The following is a 21,152-nucleotide window of genomic DNA, read 5'->3' as shown; positions in this document are numbered from 1 at the left end:
AAAAATGTTGCTTAAAAAAGTATGCATAATTGCTAAAGAAGTATGATTTTTGATTTGGGGGATTTGAAAGCATTAGATCTTCGTAATTCCTGTGTACCACCATATTTCGAAAGCTTCCATCCCTGAATTGCCTTCCACTGTTATCGTCTAAGCATCATTAATGCAATGATTATAATCACCAATATAAAGCTTAATCCTTACAATGGTCGTGATATAAAGTCAATGAAGCTAAGGACCACTTTTAAAATGATATTCTATTAATAAAAACGAAGCGTAGGGTGATGCAGGAAACACATAGCAACTCTACCATTTGATAAAAAACAGAGACAATAGCAAAAAACAAACATCCTATTTCGACTTAGACAAAACCAATACCTCATCCACTACGATGTATTGCCGTGACCAGGATTCGAACCTGGGTTGCTGCGGCCACAACGCAGAGTACTAACCACTATACGATCACGGCTCTCATGAGGCCTTATTACCACCAATTTGCCGAAACGAAGACTTCTCTCTCTCGTTCACTGCCCAAATGGAACGAAAAGATAATTTACTATGGGCTAGGTATCCCGTGGCAACGTTTAGGCCGTGAGTGTGCCGCATAAGATATCTTGTACAATTTTTGAAATATAAAAAGATAAAGTCACTGACACGATTCCATGATCACTAGAGGCACCCAATCCAAGCGGATAGCAAAATATCCGAGTTCAACCAAAAGACTCTTCTTCACATGATTGTGAAATTGATGTATGTAAATTTTACACATACTATGTAGATAGAGATTTTTCGTTTTATTACAACTATGGATACGATTATTGTCGAAATAAAACTGTGCTAAAAAGTAGCATTTGCGAAAATTCGTTACCTCTGCTGATAATGCCTATCAATTTCCCTAAAAAAAAGTTATGTTAACAAAACAAGAGAACTAGCCAAATACGAAATCTTAGTCATTAATGAAATTTTAACGACTAGTCGTCCGGTGAAAAGAGGAAATGTATTAGAAATGATGAAGAAATAAACTATCTACGACACGCAATCTTACCATTCATCACAAGGACATGCACAACAAAATTACTTCGTCCAAATTCTAAAGAGCATCAACTTCCTCCTCTCTTTGCTACTCAAATCGGACGAGTGAAGCGCTAATCATATTTCATGACTCGTTTTCCAGTATTCTGGTTTCGTGATGAAGACAATCGTGGAAGGACAAGAGAAGGCAAGAAAGGCCCAGAATGAAATACACAGATCATGTTATTTAGGGCATAAAAGAGGACAAATACTAAGAGTTTCGCTGATGCATAAGTTTTAAAGTGCGGCAAGATCACCAAATATTCTCTTATGATAAATATTATCCCAGCGCAACTAGCTTTGTTGCATCTAAGAGTACCTCATGGGAATGAGATAAAAATTCGGAGGCCATAATTGTTGATTTCAAACCAAGCCAAGGGCGAACTTACATTGGCTAGAGTTTGGGCCACATATGAGGCAGGCCCCACTCCTAAAGGGGGATGGATATTGAAGAAAAAATTAAGTATCTCTGAATTAGTTTAATGAGTCATGAATTTCAACGGGTATTGAAGACTTCAGTATGGCTCTACAAATATTTATACCGTGGATCACCGATTATAGCACTAAGGGGAAGGAAGATTCACTATCGCATACGTTTTAAATGCATACCTACGCATGGTCGCAATTTTTATCACTAAAATTACATAAAGATGGATAAATTTGGGTTAAAAATTTGTATTGGTAGGTACATCAAAGTGGCGTTTCTCCTCCGAAACGAGTACCTATCCGTTTGGACCATATTCGTCTTGCCCGAAGCCACAATATTAGAAAGATGCGTAAAAATTTCTGATATCTTTGGCGGTCAGTGGAAGACTACAGTAATAAATTAAACTTAAATAAACGTGGCATCGAACGAATAGAAAGTATGATTGATCACTTGATAATTAGTGCAAAAAATATACGGACCAACTTCAGCGAAAATCGAAGGAAAACAGCTGCAATCGCTCTTTTTCACTTTGACGACAAACTCGCGTCTTTATTGTTTTGTTATAGCTGTTACAGCGCACAGTGGGACAGCGCACAGAAAAAAGCTGGCCAAAACCTCAAAATCGATTTTTTGAGGTAGGAAGTTGAAACTTCGCATACATATTCTCAAGTAAATTGTGCATTACTTGCCAGATTAATTATTTCCTGTGTCTTCACGTCAACAATAAAGTTGAGGTCAAAGTTGAGCAAATTTAGCGGAAAACGACCACCCTCGATTTCTTCTGAAAAATGCCAACTTAGTCCTCATGCGGTGGTTTTATGAATAGCTTAATCGACAAAAGTGTTATACCATCTTAATAAAAACCTCTTTTTCTTTCATTCGGATTGTTTTTTATATTTTCTTTTATCATCATTCATAGATATATAACAAAATGGCGGAGCCTGTTTTCAGCCAATTTTTACATAAATATAGAGAAAAAGTAGATACTTCCGCTGACTTCCACCAAGTAACTTATACCACGTCGTTCCATGAAGCTTCTACATTGTGAATCTAAAGTAAAATCCTGCACCAACTTGCAACCCCGAATTTTACATCGTTTTTTCGAGCGTGCGGTCGACCCCGGTTCTGGCCGGCGGCGGCTGAGAGTATGGCGACGCGGCTACCGTGTGGATGCAATATGGTCACATTCATTTTTATATCTGGATAATAGATATAAAAGTGATAGAAAATAATCATCAGAAATTTAAATTTATAAGTATTGCTACGCATGGCACTTACTATGCAATCGCTGGGCGCTGCAAGAGGTACACTGAAAGGAAAGAAAGTTCTTTGAGTGCATTGCATATACTACTACGGAGAATCGTGTGCTTAACGTGGGGAAACGGGCTCTTTTATTAACAAACAAACTATCTTTCTAGGCAAGACACGTCCATGACCAATTGCCACCACTTCCCAGCTCCCCATACCTATTTAAAGGTCTGCCGACAAGGCACACGCGAGTGGTTTTTGGCGATATTTTCGCAGGCTAATTCTCTTTTTTCTAATGTAATTTACTATCACTTTTAGTTGTGCTTCTGGTGCAATTACGAACAGTTTTATTATTTTGTCCCTTCTGGTTTTCTTGAAACCCGAATACTTCGATTGTTTCCGAGTTGGTTAGTTTCTTGTATCCAACAATAAAAGCATCTAATCTTGTGGAAGTAACATTGATATTACATTTTCTCTCACGCCGTAATATAGGTCCATTCCACGCCTTCTTCTTAAACTTCTCCACTAATTCCACTCTTCCTTTGCTACTCTCATAACTTATTCATTGGTCAATCTCCTCTCGTATTTTCCTCTCCGTTTTCCCAATCGCTTCCTTACACTCTCCACTAAAAGGTCTGAAACAAGCTTTTACCTCAGCAATATCTTGACTGCTTCGAAAGCGAAGAGTATTTATTTCTAAAAGCTATATTTGTTCAAAGTATTCTATTCCTTATTTCTTCTGTACTCATTCCATCGGATGTTTTTTTCTACCCAAGTAATCAAACTCTCTTACTTGTTTTAGCTAATTCCCATCGAACATAATCCTCGCATCCTTATCTCCACCTTTGTTAACAACTAGGTCTTTTTCCTTGTAACGATTCAGCCCGAGATTGAGCAGTCTGTTTAAAACATTTTGAAATAACCCAAAGGTATGCGTCAGCTCATCATACGAAAATTCCACAGAGAAAAAAACCATTCACCATTCACCGCGGCTAGCCACAAATCAGATCCGATCCACATCGTGAGAATATAGTGAACCGATTTTTACCCGACTTTGACGTTTTAGATTAATATTTTTTTAAATACACGCCGTAGCCGTTATCACCGTAGCTTATCCTGGTATACTTAAATGCGTCAGCTCATCTTCACTGCTGACTAAAACCATCATATCATCCGGCGGTTATAGTTGGTCTTAAAATACTTTCGGTTACAATATTGACGCAGCTAACGTATCAGTATCCATATTTGACTCGACCACTCACTCGGACCAATGGGTAACGCAGAAAGCCAGATGAAATCGCGTGAATAGGTGTTTTTTAAAACAATGAGAGATGCACCAGTGGTGATTGGGTGACTATAATGTCACGAGTGAATGATTACTGCACAAATGTATTTGAAACTCCCGACCTCCGATCCCAAAACGAGCGAATGCACTTCGAATGCATATAAAGCGACGCATGTCCATAGTCTGCTATTTTTTTGGCGATTCTCCCCCAAAAAGCTGCAATTTCACCTTCGCAATTGTGATGCACCGGGCGAAATTACACACAGCCGCAAACTTCAAAGCGGGGAAAGCAAGCAGGCAAAAATAAATATTCAGAGAAAAAAACAACGGCAGAAAAACGAAATGGCATATCATATGCAGTTTGGAGAACGGCGTAATTGGTAGAGATAATATCAGTGAGCGTGAGATTATATTAACACCAGTAGTATGATCAGATCTGATCCACAACGCGCGGATATAGCGAACCGATTTTTACCCAACTTAGACGTTATAATTCATATTTTTATAAAATACACCCTCGGGTAAGCGTCATAAATTGAAAAATTACCACTTTTCTGACTTTAGAGTTTGCATTTGACTCGTTCACCAATTTTATTTTATCGTCGATGATTTCAAGTGGTGATTAAGGTTTTGGAGGATGCGATGAAGGAATATGTTATAAAGATAAATCTAGGAAAGACAGAGGTAAACTGTCAGTAAACTGTGAAAATTACACGAATTTAAAAATAAAAGGTGATAGAGGATAAGTGAAAAGCTACCGTTATCAAGGGACTCGGTTAACAGACGACTGGAGAAGTATCAAAGAAATAAAGTCAAGGATAGCAATCGCAAAAGACATCTTCACCCAGAATAAAAACTTGCTGAGCAGTTAAAGCCTGGATCTGGAGCTGAGAAAGACACTAGCTTGCTCCTAACGGCAATATGGAAACTGGTTTGGCCATGGGCTATGATGAGGGGGGGATGTGTAATAGATGTGGTAGCTGTTGCAGTGGCCAGTTGGAGAAGAGAGGAAGGAGAAGAATGAAAATAATGGATCATGTGAAGGTCAAGAGCTATAAGGAAACAGAAGAAAGCTCGCAATAGAGGCGGGTGGAGATGGAAGTGGTATACGAGACCTATCGTCTGGGGGATCGGGTTGGTGTGGAGGCTAGAGTGTTGGCTTCCCACCCCGCAGGCTCGGGTTCAAATCCCGGCGGTGGCAGAAAATTTTCAGAGACTGACCGATCCCTACTTGAATGCTGTGCGGTGAACATTTCAAGCGCAACACTCCGTCCGTCTGATGGGACGTTCAGCCGTGGTCCCCTTTGCGCCTTTCGATAAAAGTAGACTAATGCCGACGCCGAGTTTCTCTCCATCCTTCCTTCCCTCATGGCGCCATTGACTTCAGCTGACGGTCGTCACCACCAAATACCATACCATACTTTTCAGCAACGTCTGCGGGCTCAGGGGCGCCCTTCGAGGATACAACGCACCGGGGCCAGGAACCAAGCCCATGGCTTATACGCCCGATCATCCGGGGAGGGGGAGGAGATGAAGGGAAAAGGAAAGAGGCGCCACCGCGATAGGAACCCGACGACGCCGCCGGGAGAGGAAAGGTGCGGAAGGGACGGGACGGGGGAAAACACTTCAACGCTATAGAAGCGAAGAAGGCCCACTAAATAGCGAAACCAAGCATAAGCAATTAATGTTCTAACGACCTTGGAGGATTATTCTATGAGGAAGAAAAATCCAACGATTAGATCGTTAGATATCAGCAGGCAGAACACTAGATAATAATGTCGATGCGATATTTTTTTTTAAATAAAGAGACCTTAATCATAATTTTTTCCGAAGCGCCGCGCCGCCAGATTTCCGTGTATTCGTGACAAAAATAGACGAACTCAACCCCTTCGCAAATAAGCCGTTGGCATCACAAACACATACCAAGCGGGTTACCATTATTCACATTCTTTGGGACCTAAAACATGGGCTCCGTTTGGTTCGCTGTTCATTGCACTCTTTTAAGCAATTCCTACCCTGAATCCCATTCCCTTTTGGCTACAGCCTCGTCGCGGAGGAAAGGTTTGCGCGGTCCTATTACCGCTAGAGCTGCACTTGCGGGATTGATTCTAAAGTACCTACTACCACTACGAAAGGTAGGCCCCGTGATGGTATCCCGTTAAAAAACACTGTAATTAATGATGAAGCCCTAAGGAGAATAAGAGAGAAGAGAAGCATCATAAAAATGTTGATAAGAAGACGGCACAACCTAAGACCATATCTTGAGAGATGGTGGCATGATGATGACAATCGTCGAGGAAAAGTGGATGTCATGAATGGAAACTCTCCTCAAAGTCCTCAAGTCTATCCTCAGGGTTGACCCAGTCCTGAGGATAATGGACGACTCGTTTGTCGAAACTTCGACAAAAATGAAGAGCTTGACCCGACTGCAAACCCAAAAACAATTTATCAACATCACACTGCGGAGATACTTCGAATTTTCCTAGAAAGAAAGTACCTACATACGTCGTGTAATGAAAAGTTATTCAAGAGCTTCGATGCTGGAGTAGTCCAATTTCGCCACTTCAATTGTGCAGGGAAAATTTGATAGTATAAAATATTATAATGTAGAAATTCTTTTTGAAAATTCAAACAAAATGGGAGACTAACGTCAAGTACCATAAAAGAACTAAATCGAATGAAATTTGCGAGGATTTTTGGGAGAAGAGATAATCTTTTTATGGGTTATTAAACACATTCTCAATTGCATGGCCTAATATTTGTTCACTGCACCAAATCACATGAAATATTAGCTTCGGTCGTGAAGGGGAGAGAGTCATCATGGCGGGTGGCGAAATGATCGCGAGGGTATCGTGGAAAGTGAGAGGCGGAAAGTGAGGTGACAAGCGAAACGTGCACGTCAGATCACAAAAAAGAAATTGATCACGGAAAAAGCGACGGAATAATTGTGTCCACAAATCCACGTGCATCCCACGTGCATCGGACGAAAAAATCACCGACGCTCTCGCACAGTCATTTTTTCCCCTCTCATCACACTCCCGCCCTTAAACCAAGCCAGCATTGCCATCGGGGTAATAACTCAACGAGGGTAACAGTAGCTATTTAATACATGCAGAAATGGTTACACAGCTTCTAAACTACGATTTTAAATTAGGCTGGGAGCCGCTAGAGACTCAGAGTCTGCGCGATTGGCTTATATTCCTTGGACAACCGAGAGAATATATCTTTCAGAGAAACAAGGAGAACATTATATTAGAACCCCACCATATTTCAAACTCCGAAAAAACGATAAATTAAGAGGGATATTATTAAGAGAAATATGTTCTTCTGGTTTAACCAATTATAAGTATATAAAACGCATCCCAAAATAAGATTATATATATAAATGCCCTAGATAAATCTAAAGCAGGCCTTCATAGTTCTTAGTAACCTGAGATTACAGGAAGAATATTATAACATGAGGTATGAATTGTACTGTTTTTTTTAAGCAAACGCAGTGACGCTTTGTTGAGAAACTTTTTAAATCCATAATATAAAGGTAGGAATTGAGAAATTACATCAGTAATTTTCAAAAATGAAAAAAAAACACCAGTTGTATAAAATCGTGGTGAGAACCAATCACAGGTAGAAAATAGTTATATATGAACCGAAAAAGAAAATAGGTTTGCCTTCCACGGGTGTTGACTGACTCAGGCTGGGAGCTGCTAGATGCTCGAAGGCTGCGCGCTAGGCTTAGATTGCTTGAGCAGTTGCGAATACATATCTTTCAGAGCGAAACTGTGAACACCATATTAGAACCCCACAATATTTCAAAGTCCGACAAATACGATAAATTAAGAGAGATATTTTGCCGAAAGGAAAGGTTTTGGAATTCGTTTTTTCCCCAAGCGATAAAGGACTTGAATAAATGCCAGGCGTAACTTCGGAGAGGTGATCGACTCATTAAAACTGCAGCGTGCGAACTGAAAGCGTGACGTATCTTTAGACGAGTTAGGCTAGGAGCCGCTGGACACTCGGAGGCTTATTTTTTTTCAAATTTACCTTAAATGCCCCATGTATTATTTTTGACTGCTTCGCATGCAACGAATTAGTGATAACCCCTTTGTTGTCACATACGAGCTTGATATTTAACGTATTTATGAGACTAGAAAACGCTCTAATGTACCTACTTTTGGAACAAATGAGTCGTACATTTAAACAAAAAAGTTAATATAAATTGCGGTGTTGAGTAATTGCTATTACGTCATTTTATAAAAATCCTTTTTTCGTGAGAAAGTGAGAAAGCGTGTGAAATAGTGATGAATAAGCGATAATCACTTTTTTCTTGGGACTTTCGATGGCCCTCCGAGACACTGTGAAGCTATCTTGTACGATGTTAGGCGTTAGTAGGATGTGGTGGAAGTTTTTAATATTAGTGAAATTGGAAATTGCAATATTTCCACAGTGGAAAGCTACTTCAGAAGCATTACGTGAAATGAGTTTTCTATAAGATTATTCGCACCGCAATCACTGACTTGGAAAATGATAAGACGCAGAGTCTACTGTCCTTTTGATGCCGAAACTTTATGTTAGTTAAATCTTGAGCCCATCAATCTCAAGAGAATGCAACGCTCCATTTTCGTTCCAGTTTTTCAGGGAATTAAAGTTAATGAAAGAAACGGTAGCCATTTTATACATATAAAGACGTTACACAGCAGTCACAATAGGCTTTCAGATTAGGCTGGGAGCCGATATAGCCTCCGAATCTATATGTATACATACCACCCCGCAAGCCCCCCCAATAGGCTTGTGACGGGGAGCATTAGGATATAAACCGCTGACAAATTGAAAAGAAATGCCCTTTTTTGTTATTGGGATGAACAAATTCTCATATTCACCCGTTCGGCAAAGTATCTCCTTAACTTATAGCTTATATGGGCCCTAGAAATATACTTAGTGGGGCTCTAATGTGATGTTTTCCGTGACATTCTGAAAGATATCTAATCTCCATTTACCAAGCAATCTAAGCCCTGCATTCAGCCTCCGAGTCCCTTTCGACTCCCAACCTTCTTCGTTTGAAATTTGTGTAACGCTTTCTGTTAGCCCGCATCAGTTTTTGACGAATCGTGCAGCTTTCCCTAGTATTTAATTAAGTTCACGGATTAAGTCTTTTTGCGCAGATATTTAATCTTTGAGCATTATTTTCATGTTCAGGAGGTCTAAATACACAAAGAACACCATCGCTTTCGAAAAGAAGTATTTGTGACCCGTTAATTTGTTGCATTATATGGTCGTAAACACCGTCAAACTTCACGTGCTCAAATGTTGGGACAAAGCCAATTAAGTCGCTGCATTGCATTTTAACCCAATAGAGGGATTTATTACGAGTATGCAATACCCACGTTAGTAAAATACTTAGGTAGTAGTTTTTACACAAATCAAACATTTTAATTTTCGATTGCTTTTATCTTCGTCCCAATGATGCAGCTTTATGATTGATGGAAATAAAATCCAACCATAAAAGCATTTCAGGATTTTAAAGGTAAATTAATCATAATATTTCTATTGCTTCCACGTTTTTAAGCAAAATTACCATTTTTAGCTAAAAAAAATTGAAATAGAAATGCAAAACATCTTAGCGCAATTGAATTCTGGTTTATACTTGTAGCAACATTAAATTTTGGAGAAAAAAGTTTCCGTGCGGCGTAATAATTTCTGAAAATGTTATCTTTTCACTTGCATTGCAATATGTGAGGGGCGAAATATTTGCAATCCGCCCCGGGCGACGGGGAGATGCACCACGCCCCACCCCCTTCGTTGCCACTCCTGTGTTTCCCCATCCTCCCACTGGATGGCGTTGTTTTCGAGGATTTTCTTAATCTCTGATTCGGATGATTAGCGGACGAGTGACGTATTCGAAATTGAAAGCGTTCCGTTTGATGCAGTGGTGTTCGTTATGCAGGCAACCGGAGGGGGCGGGAGGGAAACGCGAATATACGAGACTCTGGAAGGGGTTGGAGAGGGGTCGAGATGACATTTCGGACGGGGGTGAGGGGGAGGACTTGCATTTTCTGCAGCTGGAGGGAGAAAAACGAATTGAAAATCGAAATGCGTCATAATGAAAAAAGGAAACGGGCGAAATGCGCGGAATTTCGCTCTTTTGTTTTTAGCAGAGCGAGTGCATCGCGAAAGGCTTTAACCTTTCCTCCTACATATCATCGTGCACCCAGAGATTTCGTTAATGCGATATAAAAGTGCCGAAAGAAAATAACACAGCTGCATTGCAAATTTCACACTTATGCATTTTTTCAATCGATGTATAATGACAATAGGGTGGTTTCCTATTATTTTTTTATTGCCTAAATAGAAAGATTATTACCCCTGGAGTACGCATTTCACGCGATAAAATCAAAAGTGAAAATTTTCAAGCGCGCGAAAACGCGACGGCTAAGCGGGCATGCTGGGAAAAGCCCGTTTGACGTCATTCTGGTTCCCGCTGCCGCCGTGTGAGGTGACCTTGGGGCGAGGACATGTGCGCCCCTGCGATGCAGGCTGCTAGGAGGTAGCACAGTACCCTGCTAGCAGATATCACTTGGCTTAAATAAGGATTATAAATACCTTATCAAACGAAGGAAACTTTTCGACTTTAAACATTTTTAATAAGTGATTATTAAGAGATGTTTCCCTGAGCTCTGTGCCTCATCCATGCATTGTTAATCTCAGACGATGTAAAACTTCTATCTACTCGTATAGAAACTAGGTCCCTGAGACGTCACGTGGAGTGGACTTTCGATTTCTTTGATGAAGGAAACAACATTAGAACCCTGATCACTCGAATCTCGATATCTGGAAAGTCCGGGGAAAATCGACAAGCCTGACACATTTTTTCCTCACATCTGTAATGAATTTTTGGGGGGGCTCGGGCCCCCTCAGGTCCCATGGAGTCGGCGCCACTGTCGTTGGTTCATTTGGCCGTTCTCCTAATACATCCATAGACTCTGGGTCCAAGCCACTGGGGGCTACAGATCCTACAAGCCACATGTCTTTTACCATTCCTTTTTTTTCCACAGTTAAAATATCCACTGTACATAGAAGATGACAGTTAGCCCAAAAAGTGTTCCTAGTGACATGAGACTAATACCAGTAACCTCAATCTCTAGAAATATGGTTTGAATGAACAAAAACATCTAAACACAGTCGTAGGAAAAATGATAGAATGCATATGAGGTCACATGAATAGCCTACACAATTGATGCCTGCGATATGCCTTTTTACCAGCAAACCTCTGTCAAGTAACCGAGTTCAAATTTGGTGTTTTGTCAAAGTTTGTTAACCATGAATAATAGGGTAGTTTCCTACATCAAAGAAAACTAAAGGCATTGATTGGGATTCGCTCCCACCAATACTGTATTCATAATGCATAAATTATTCAGTTTTAGAATTGCCAGTGTAGACGAATGGTAATGGTCAATTTTAACTGCATTTGAAAAAGGCTAGAATGGCGCTTATGCGATGCCACTCCACGTGATGTCACAGGGACCTAGTTGCTATACGAGTACATAGGAGTTTTACATCGTCTGAGATTACCAATGCATGCATGAGAAACAGACCTCAGGGAAACATCTGTTAGTAATCACCTATTAAAATTGCCTAAGGTCGGAAAGTTTTCTTCTTTTGATAAGATATTAATAATCCTTATTTAAGCCAAGCACTACCTTCTAGCAGGGTACTCCGCTGCCTTCTTGCAGCGGCGCACATATCCTTGCCCCAAGGTCACCTCACACGCCGGCGGAGGGAACCAGAATGACGTCACACGGGGTTTTCCCAGCATTCACACTTAGCCGTCGCGTTTTCGCGCGTTTGAAAATTTTCACTTTTTCTTTGATCGCGAACAATGGATATTGTCATTTAAAATGTAGAAGCGTGAAATACATACTCCAGGAGTAATAATCTTTCGATTTAGACAATAAAAAAATAATAGTTTTTGGCCCACTCTAGCCAAATGCCATTTATTTAGGATGATTATTGTAATATTTACGATTATTTTTTTTAAATACTCCTGATTGTTTTGAACTTGAACTTGTCCTTCATCAAACTTCCCTGTGCTGTGATATTCGGAATCACATTATTATGTCCTCTGGTGCTGTTCTGTCTTCTCTCTTGCCTTGCCTAACCTCCATAACCTTAACACTTAAAATGGATACAAAATTACCTCTCAATACCCTTAACTGGGCAAATGGCAGCCTTGTACTGATTTCTCGATTCAACCTTAGCATACCAACTCTCTCCATCCGCTCATATTTCAGGCTTCATTTCCTTATTCTATCAACAGGACATTTCACAAAAAGCACTCTTTGCCTTTTTATCGCCTATCCTCCCTTCTAAATTCATCACTCCATCGATCCCTTTTATTTTTCATGCAACATTAACATACGAGCCACGTATTACATGCCAGCTGATCAAATGTTGTGCTCTCCCCTTCGCCCCCCGGTTAATTAGTTGTTGGTTTTTTTATATTGTTATTATATTTTGACCTAGTTCATCTTTCTGCTTAACGTTTCACTGAAAACAGGCGCTACTATTCTATAGGGAGAACGATTTTAATAAATAAAGGATACTCAATTATCGTCAAAAATCGGAGCCTGACTCCATTGCCCCAGTATACGCTTCGTCACAGATAGGTGGAACTATAATGAAATAAGGATGAAAAGTAGAGAGCGATTAACGCAACCAATTTGGTACCATTAAGCATGGAGCGTCTCAATGGCAACTTGGGTAATGTGTCACGTGACTTAGGTACGAATCGCGAAATGGTGGACTAACTGTGCATTTGGGTGTCAAGAAAAATCAGTCAAGAGAAGGGTCAAATCACTTTTGCCTTCCACAAAGTTAAAAATATTTTAATGTATAATGCACTTCATTTTGATGTGTGACTAATTTTTCTTCTCAGTCTCGCTGATGCTTATACTTCCTACATCACGTGATGCACATGATGGGTACACGTGTTAACCGAAGAGAGTGTTTACTACCCGTCCTCCACTAATCCTTGCTTTACAAGGGCGTAACGGGTGCAGTAACGTATGCCGCGACCAACAACGGATTTAGGGCGGTGCAGAGCGGATATTCAGGGTTTAAAAAGAGTCGGGATTACGAGGGATATTTCGGTAAAAGAAGCCGAAAAGCGCGCGCGGGTTATAATAAAACCCTTCGCGCTCTGGTGGTAGTGAGGACGAACGACTAATTACCGCGTGGCGATGCAAAAGACAACAATGAGTCCCCCACCCACCCCACCACTTGCATCCGCGCGCCTGCTTCCCTCTAGCGGCTAGCCCTCGAATTATTCGTTTCGTTCGACGGCGAAATAATGACAAAACCCTGAAGCAACGTAATTAGGACGATGTCCGCTTTTACCCTGACCCTTCCACTCATAACCTAACCCTCTCTCCCCCCCCTCCCCAGCGACCTGATTGTAATAATTTATCACCCCCTATACCGCGGGTGAAAAAAAAACAAAGTAGTGACGAAAACAACAAAGAGTTCATTCTATTGTTCCTATAATTTATATTCTTTACGCACACGAGGCTTTTAAGAAAGACGGCATATAAACATATTAATTATATCAAAATAGGGATTTGTTCGGTTCATCATTTCGTTACTCGGTTCAACCGATTCTTGCATTTATAACCGAAATCAGAAACAGGGACCAAAAATCCAGTTCCGAAAAACTGCGCAAAATCCTATTAAAAAGCGCCTCTGTTGCTAATAATAATAAGTATAATTTAATGTTATCAGATTATTACATCCGATTGTAACATTGATTATATACAGTTTACACTCTATGACATTATAGAGGGTGTTTTGTGAGGAATCTGCAGTACTTCAGGAGGTGGTAGGGTAGACTATTTCAAGCATTTTTGTCATATAAACATGGGTTCGCAACTCCTTAGTTACTGAGCCATGGTAACGCAAACATTATCTTGGATGCACTTGGCACTCGCCATAAAAACGGTTTTTCTTGGGTATCCATCCCTTTCTATATTTTATTTATTACTCCGGATATTAAAGGACATTAAATAATTAAGGTTGGACGAAAATGCGCGATTATAATTGTCTGAGACAATTAATCTCAAAACGCAATGAGGTGAGATTACGCAATCGTGTTGTTGAAACTTGCCCAATGCTCTCGTTTGATAAAACTCAAAGGTTTGACTTCTGATTTTCTCTCTTTTCGCATCGTGGCGTCAGCTTCCACACAACCTGATTCAATAAGCTATAATACTGCACTTAAGATGACATGATCTTCACCGTGTTGCAAATTCGAATATGGGGATGGCATCATCTTCAATTCCTTTCTTTCGGAAATCGGCCACTTTCATCTCAAAATTCACGCACTCTAGAACTCCATAGAAAATACTCTACAAAGTGAAATGTCCTATGGTAAAGTACTTATCTTCATCATAAATAATTTGCCACGGTAACCATTCCTTTACTCCAAGACGGTTTAATCGAATTGTCTAAATTAAAAATTGCTAGAGGATTCTAAAGAGAACTGAAAGAAATCCTTAGTTGCCGAGTACCATATATAACCGAATAAACGCAATCATCCAAAGCATTTTCAGCTAGTGTGCCCCGTTTTACGGCAAGCTTTCACGCGCGCAGCACACGGCCCGCGGTTTGCCGACCTCATCACATCCAAACATTCCCTCGAGTATCTCGACTACGCAACAGAATAAGCTGCATCGTTCGCACGCTGTTTTTTTCCTGAAAAAAAAAACGCGTGCGTGTGGTCATGTGAGGCGAACCTGTGACGAGGGAATTACGATTGTTGCGTCGACACGCGTCGCTTTGGTGCACGCTCGTGTTTGTATGTGTACGTATCAAAGTGCATTCTTTTTCGCCCAATGACAGCCCCACGCTGAATGAAAGGGGTCAAAAATGAGCTCTGGAGTTGCACCGCGCCCCTGACCAACCAGGGGTCAACGGGGGAGGGGAATGAGCTGAGTGTAAGGCATGCATCGGGTTGGAGGGGGTATAACTGACCCTCTTCCCCCCCCCCTCCATTACTATAGATTCAATGATTGAGCATGTTCAAATTTATCGTCAACGGTACTGCTCAAATTGTGTTCATCAACATCCACACCTTATGCGCCAATGTAATTGATTTTCACTCCAAATTTCCTTACAGCTGTTGATTTTCATAATATATTATCGGCTACCTTCTGAGCAACTGGGTCAAAATATCTATTACAGCCAAAAATGCTCAATATCAAACCATAAATCCATAGGAGATGTCGTTAACATGTTTTATTTTATTAAAATGTACGAAATTTGGGTTCCGCAGAAACACACGACCTATATGCTTTTCGATGCGAGGCTTTAGCATGCACATACATGATACAACGAGGTAACACAAAGTTTGCTCTTTGGCTTTTTTTTTTAACTTTATGTTGTTCGGTAACTAAGGAATTTCATTTCTCTATGGAATTTTAAAAGAATCTTTGGTGTAGATTTCGATTAAACCTCAATTCTGATCATCACCAATCAATTGCAGTCATTTGTGAAGATAATTTTATTGCAAGTGCAGTGTTTCAGCTGATTATTTAATTAGCCAGTAATTTGACGTCACAATGCGAAAATACAACGGCTGGGCTTTAAGACATAAATGTTAACAATGTGAAAATAGCGGAAATAAACATTAACGAGTCAAAATATGATCTGGATATTTTCATGGAGATCTTTTGAAGCCATATATCAGCCACTACTATAAATTTTATGGAAATACCTAGGGTACGCAAATTCTCTATTGCCTGTTATTTCTCTTGTTGATCTACTCCTGGCAATTGTGATGTTGTCCAGAGTTTTTCACCTATTAAATTTCTCAAAATTATGACTTTTCCAGTTATCTTACAATCTTTGTTGATGATCTAATTATTGCCACATCTGACGAGGAGCATACTGAAGCATTAGGTGCACTGAATGAAAACTTTGATGTGCAAGACTTGGGCGATTCGGGCCACCTCCTTGATGTACTTATGCTGCAAAATGGAGCTCCCACGATGCACCGCGATGCACAAACCAAACAGGGGTCGATTGGGGGGAGAGAAATGAGCTGAGTTGACATGCGAATTGCAAGGGGAACAGAGTGTAACTCACATTGGGCGTGCCCAGCGGGGGCAGAAGGGGACAGATGCCCCCTAGAGACAAACATCGCAAAAATTTTTAAGGAAAATCAAAACTGGATTAAAAAGAATGGTTTGAAAAAATTTCTTGAAACCCACGAAAAATGATATCAGTATAAGACATGTAACTAAAATAAAAATAAATATTTTCAAGCAAGTAATTTTAAAAACTAATAAAGCGCTGTTATAATTTTCTTAAAATGTTGGTTTCTTTCACCTTTTCCGTGCTTAAATGTTTGTAAAAAGTTGAGAAAGTAATAAAAAATGTAAAGCGCAAACGACCATTGTTTGCACACCCACCCCAAGTTTTGATCTTGTAACTTTTCTGAGTGCATCGTAGTAGTAGTAGTAGTAGTAGTATTTGGATTTAGGGTGCGTCGACGGCAAGGTCATTTTGCACCACTGCTGTGCTATTTAATTACAAAAGTTATGTATAAAGTAATCTACTGCATCTGATGTCTTCGTTGAAAGTGTACATAATTAGACTTTATTAAAAATGTTTATTTCTCTGAGAAACCGAAATGTGCAGATTAAGTTGGTAGGGTGGTCTCCTAAAAGGGTTTTTAGGTCTCCCCCTAGATTATTTCGTCTTCGCGCTTCGCGGTACTTAACACAATCTAGCATGATGTGTCTAATACTTAATGGACATTTACAATCCCCACATTGGGGAGGTTCCTTCTCTTCAGTAAAGAGATACGCATGGGTCAGGGGGCTGTGCCCTATCCTCAATCGTGTAAGTACTACTTCCTCTCTCCGATTACTACGAGCTGAGGAGGGCCACGCTGCTACCATGTCCTTGATGCCACGGAGCTTGTTATTATTTAGAATCCTCCATGACTCCCTCCATTTTCCAAATACCACGTTTCTTAGAGATGCTCGTAAGTCCTCGTGGGGAACCAGCGTTGAGACAAGAACTTCGTTATTCAGAGCTTCCTTGGCCATAGCGTCTGCTATCTCATTCCCGGCTATCCCCTCATGTCCCGGTACCCACAGAAAATGGATATTCAAACCCTTTCTCGAAAGGGTCAGCAGGAGAGAGTGTATTTCTTGCACGATCGGGTGCACGGGTGAGAAGCCAGAGATGGCTTGTAGCGAGCTCCTGGAGTCAGTGCATATGACAAAGGAGCCGCCGTGGTCACCTAGGGCTTCTAGAGCTGTCCTTATGGCATAAAGCTCCGCCGTGTACACACTGCACATCGGGTGAAGCTTTGCTCTGATGTTCCCGTGGATAGGGGAGAACACTGCACATGCACAAGCAGAGTTATCTTTCGAACCGTCAGTGTAAACGGGGGTAAGGTTGGGGTGATTCCATCGGAACATGGCAAACAAACGCTGGTACTCCGAGGGAGTTGTGGAAGACTTCGGTCGAGATCGTGAAAGAATATTCACCACCGGAGTGGGAGTGATCCAAGGGGGGTGTTCCGAGAATGAAACAGGATACACTTCAGGTAGCGTGAATTCGCATCCGCGAATAAAATCGTTAAAACGAACGCTTACTGGTCTGGTTGCTTTAGTCCTTCGGTTAAAAACATTAATAAAACGGGGTTTAAAAAGTAAACTATAACATGGGTGACTCGTCATTGCTAAAATTTTGGAAACGTAGCTACAAAGAAGCCAGGTCCTTCGGTAGCATAGAGGAGGCTCGCCTGCGTCGGTATATATACTGGGAATCGGGCTGGTCCTAAACGCCCCAGTGCATAGTCGCAGACCTGCGTTGTGCACTGAATTAAGTGCTTTCAAATACGTCTCGCGAGCGGACGCATACACGAATGAGCCGTAGTCTAATTTCGACCGCACCAGTGTGCGGTCGAAAGTGACCTGAGTGCATCGTATTTGAAAAAAATGGAAAAAGGCAAAAATGAAGGATTTCTGAGCGCGCTGACTTAAAAATATTACGCAGGGTCAACATGCACTGTCAATGTTTAATTTCACTTTTTCCTGACAACAAGTCAATGTTTACTTTCACTTTGTCCTGACTTCAATCTGTTTGAGTACTGATTGGTCGAAAATTTTCACTCTTAGTTCTGGCGGGTTATTCTGTATTTCCGAGTGAAAATGGCCGCATTCGGAGATCTATTGGATCTTCCACTGAATCGTTCAATGAGTCATTCACTCCTTTAGGCATAAACAATGGCACAATGGAAGTGAGCCATTCCCTCGCACTCAGCAGGCACTCACGCATTGAACTTCCAAACATTGCCCATATTTGGTTAAATATGTGACGCCATCCAAATTTTAGCTGCAATTTAGAAATGCGGGCTAACCACCACTTGGTGATATTAATTCAAGTCACCCAGAGTTTCTTTGTTGTCGATAGGGTTTAAAAAACGTAATCGCCCTAAGTTTCAACTGATGGGGACAACAATAGTTACCCATGAGTTCAAGTAATATTCACGGATACACTCCTTGCTGGGTGGTGACTAGTTCGTCTGCTTGAGTGATTGCTTGCAGAAGTTCCCAGTGACGATATATCTACTTCTATTTAGATAGAAATGGCAGTAAGGAAACGGAATTACACAGTTTTACACTGAATTTGACGATAGTTCGACGTTAAAATATTTCCATGGGGTAAAATAACCACTACGATGTTTCTTCTTGATGCTCAATTGATATGAGACATAGTTCGGTTTCAATGGGGGTGGTAGAGGAAAATTTATTGCGCTGTCTACAAATATATGCCCAGACGACTCACAGCAACCTTCATTTCATCATTATCCTGTGACGTTTACGTCATATTCTATGCATGCAAGAGAGTGGTCAGCAAGACTCAGAAGTCTTAACGACAAGCAATCCGGAATTTATTTATTTTTTAATTCGTAGAAATACAATTGCTCCCTCATCATCATCTGCCGCTTTACAACCCGATCGGTGTGGGCCTTGGCTTTCTCCATTATATTCCTCTATTATATTCTTCTTCTTGCTTCCTCCGTTCACCTTGGTACTCTGATTGCCTTCAAATCATTCCACGCACCAAGTAGCCATCTCCCGCGGGGTCCATCTTTCCTCCTGACCCCTTCCATCTTGCTATCAAGCATTAGCTTGTGCGTTCTGTCATTTCCAATCCTATTCACATGGCCCAAACATGCCAGCCGAAATGATTTGGTAAATCTAACAATATCCTACCCGTCTCGTACTCCATTTATCTCCACGTTAATAGGGTAGTTTCCTTCATCAAAGAAAAAGAAAGGCATTGATTGCAATTCGTTACCCACCATTATTGTATTCATAATATACAAATTATTTGGTTTTAGAAATCCCAGTTTAGACGAATTGCAATGGTCTATTTTAACCGCATTTGAAAAAGGCCAGTTTGGCGCCCATGCGATGCTACTCCACGTGACGTCACAGAAACCTAGTTTCGATATGAGTAGATAGGAGTTTTACATCGCCTAAGATTACCAATGCATGCACGAGGCACAGAGCTCAAGGAAACATCTCTTAATATTCACCTATTAACACTGCCTACGGTAGGAAAGTTTCCTTCCTTTGATAGGGCAATAATAAATCTTATTTAAGCCAGAGCTACCTGCTAGCAGGGTACCCTGCTACCTGCTAGCAGCCTGCATCGCAGCGACGCACATACCCTCGCCCTAAGGTCACCTCACACGGCGGAATCGGGAACCAGAATGACGTCACACCAGTTTTTCCCAGCATTCATACCTTGCCGTCGCGTTTTCGCACGCTTGAAATTTTTCACTTTTCATTTTATCGCAAAAAACAGATATCGTCATTTTAAAATCTAAAAGTGTGAAATTCGTACTCCAAGAGTAATAATCTTTCGATTTAGGCAATAAAAAATAATAGGAAACCACACTATTCTAATTCTCCATCTCTCTCCTCCTTCAATTGGGTCGTAGATTCTCATCATTATCTTCCTTTCAAATTTTACTAGGGGTTTTCTTCATTCTGACTTGACAGTGTCCATTTCTAATCTCTTCAAGTAAAGACTGCTCTAATAAGAGTTTTATAGATCTTCAGCTTTGTATTACTTGATAGCACAGTTGATTTGAGGAGTTTTAAATGTGTTACGCATATGCCTTGTTAAGGGCAAATAGCAAAACTAAATCATTTCCAACATATTGAAACTCACCTCGGAGCCACCTCTGAGTGGCATCGCATGGGCGCCAACCTGGACTTATTCAAATGCGGATAAAATTGACCATTGCCATTCGTCTAAACTGGGATTTCGGAAACCAAATAATTTGTATATTATGAATACGCTAATAATACGAATTGCACTCATTGTCTTTCATTTTATTTGATGAAGGAAACTACCCTATTACGAGGAGGATAAAAAATAAAAACACGGAACATTACAACGAGAACAAAATCACGGAGTTAATAAATGCTATCGGTCTTTTTGTGATATTGGTTCCCATTTGATCCAAAATAAAGCAATATATTTTTGTTCTCAATCGGGAAAGGTTTATAATTCGCGCATTTGCCAGGTATAATGAAAAATAGTTTTATTCTGGGCGAAAAAAGCACGCGTTTGCATACTATACAGGGGTATTCCGCTTCAAGAAATACCTAAGAAAGAAGATTAGTCTTTCAGAGGAATGCTCTCTTCACTTGGGCTATTCTACTGACTATATGTCGGGGCATCGCAAAATATGTATTCTGAATACACCAGTTTACCGAAATACACCTCGTATCTCTAAGATAGACAAAATATAAACAGATAACGAGCGCGTAAATAGATGTTATTGCCTTTGACTGGCGCAGTGGCGCAGCGAGGGGGGTTTGGGGGATAACCCCCCCCCCCCCCCCAAAGCTCGGAGAAATTTTTTTTAAGTTTAATACATTTTACTTGATTGGATTGATATTACTAATATAATAGTTTAAGGATTAATAAAACATCCCTCATAAATCCGCAAAACTCACCTGCACATTGAACCGTTTATCTTATAATTCCGCAATTTATTAATCTCGCACCTACCGCTTATCCTGGTGGTTATTCCATACT

General features: G+C 40.6%; 1 non-coding gene across 1 annotated transcript; it reads right to left on the bottom strand.

Annotated features, from left to right (window-relative positions):
* Positions 1–394: 394 nt before the first annotated feature.
* On the bottom strand, positions 395–466 carry Trnah-gug. The gene has a single exon. It is a non-coding gene; the product is annotated as a tRNA-His (tRNA).
* Positions 467–21,152: the final 20,686 nt, after the last annotated feature.

This window comes from Ischnura elegans, chromosome 7 (assembly GCF_921293095.1).
Source record: "Ischnura elegans chromosome 7, ioIscEleg1.1, whole genome shotgun sequence".
Lineage (NCBI taxonomy): Eukaryota > Metazoa > Arthropoda > Insecta > Odonata > Coenagrionidae > Ischnura > Ischnura elegans.
Note: the sequence above shows the minus strand (reverse complement) of the source record. Positions and strands in the feature narration are given on the sequence as shown.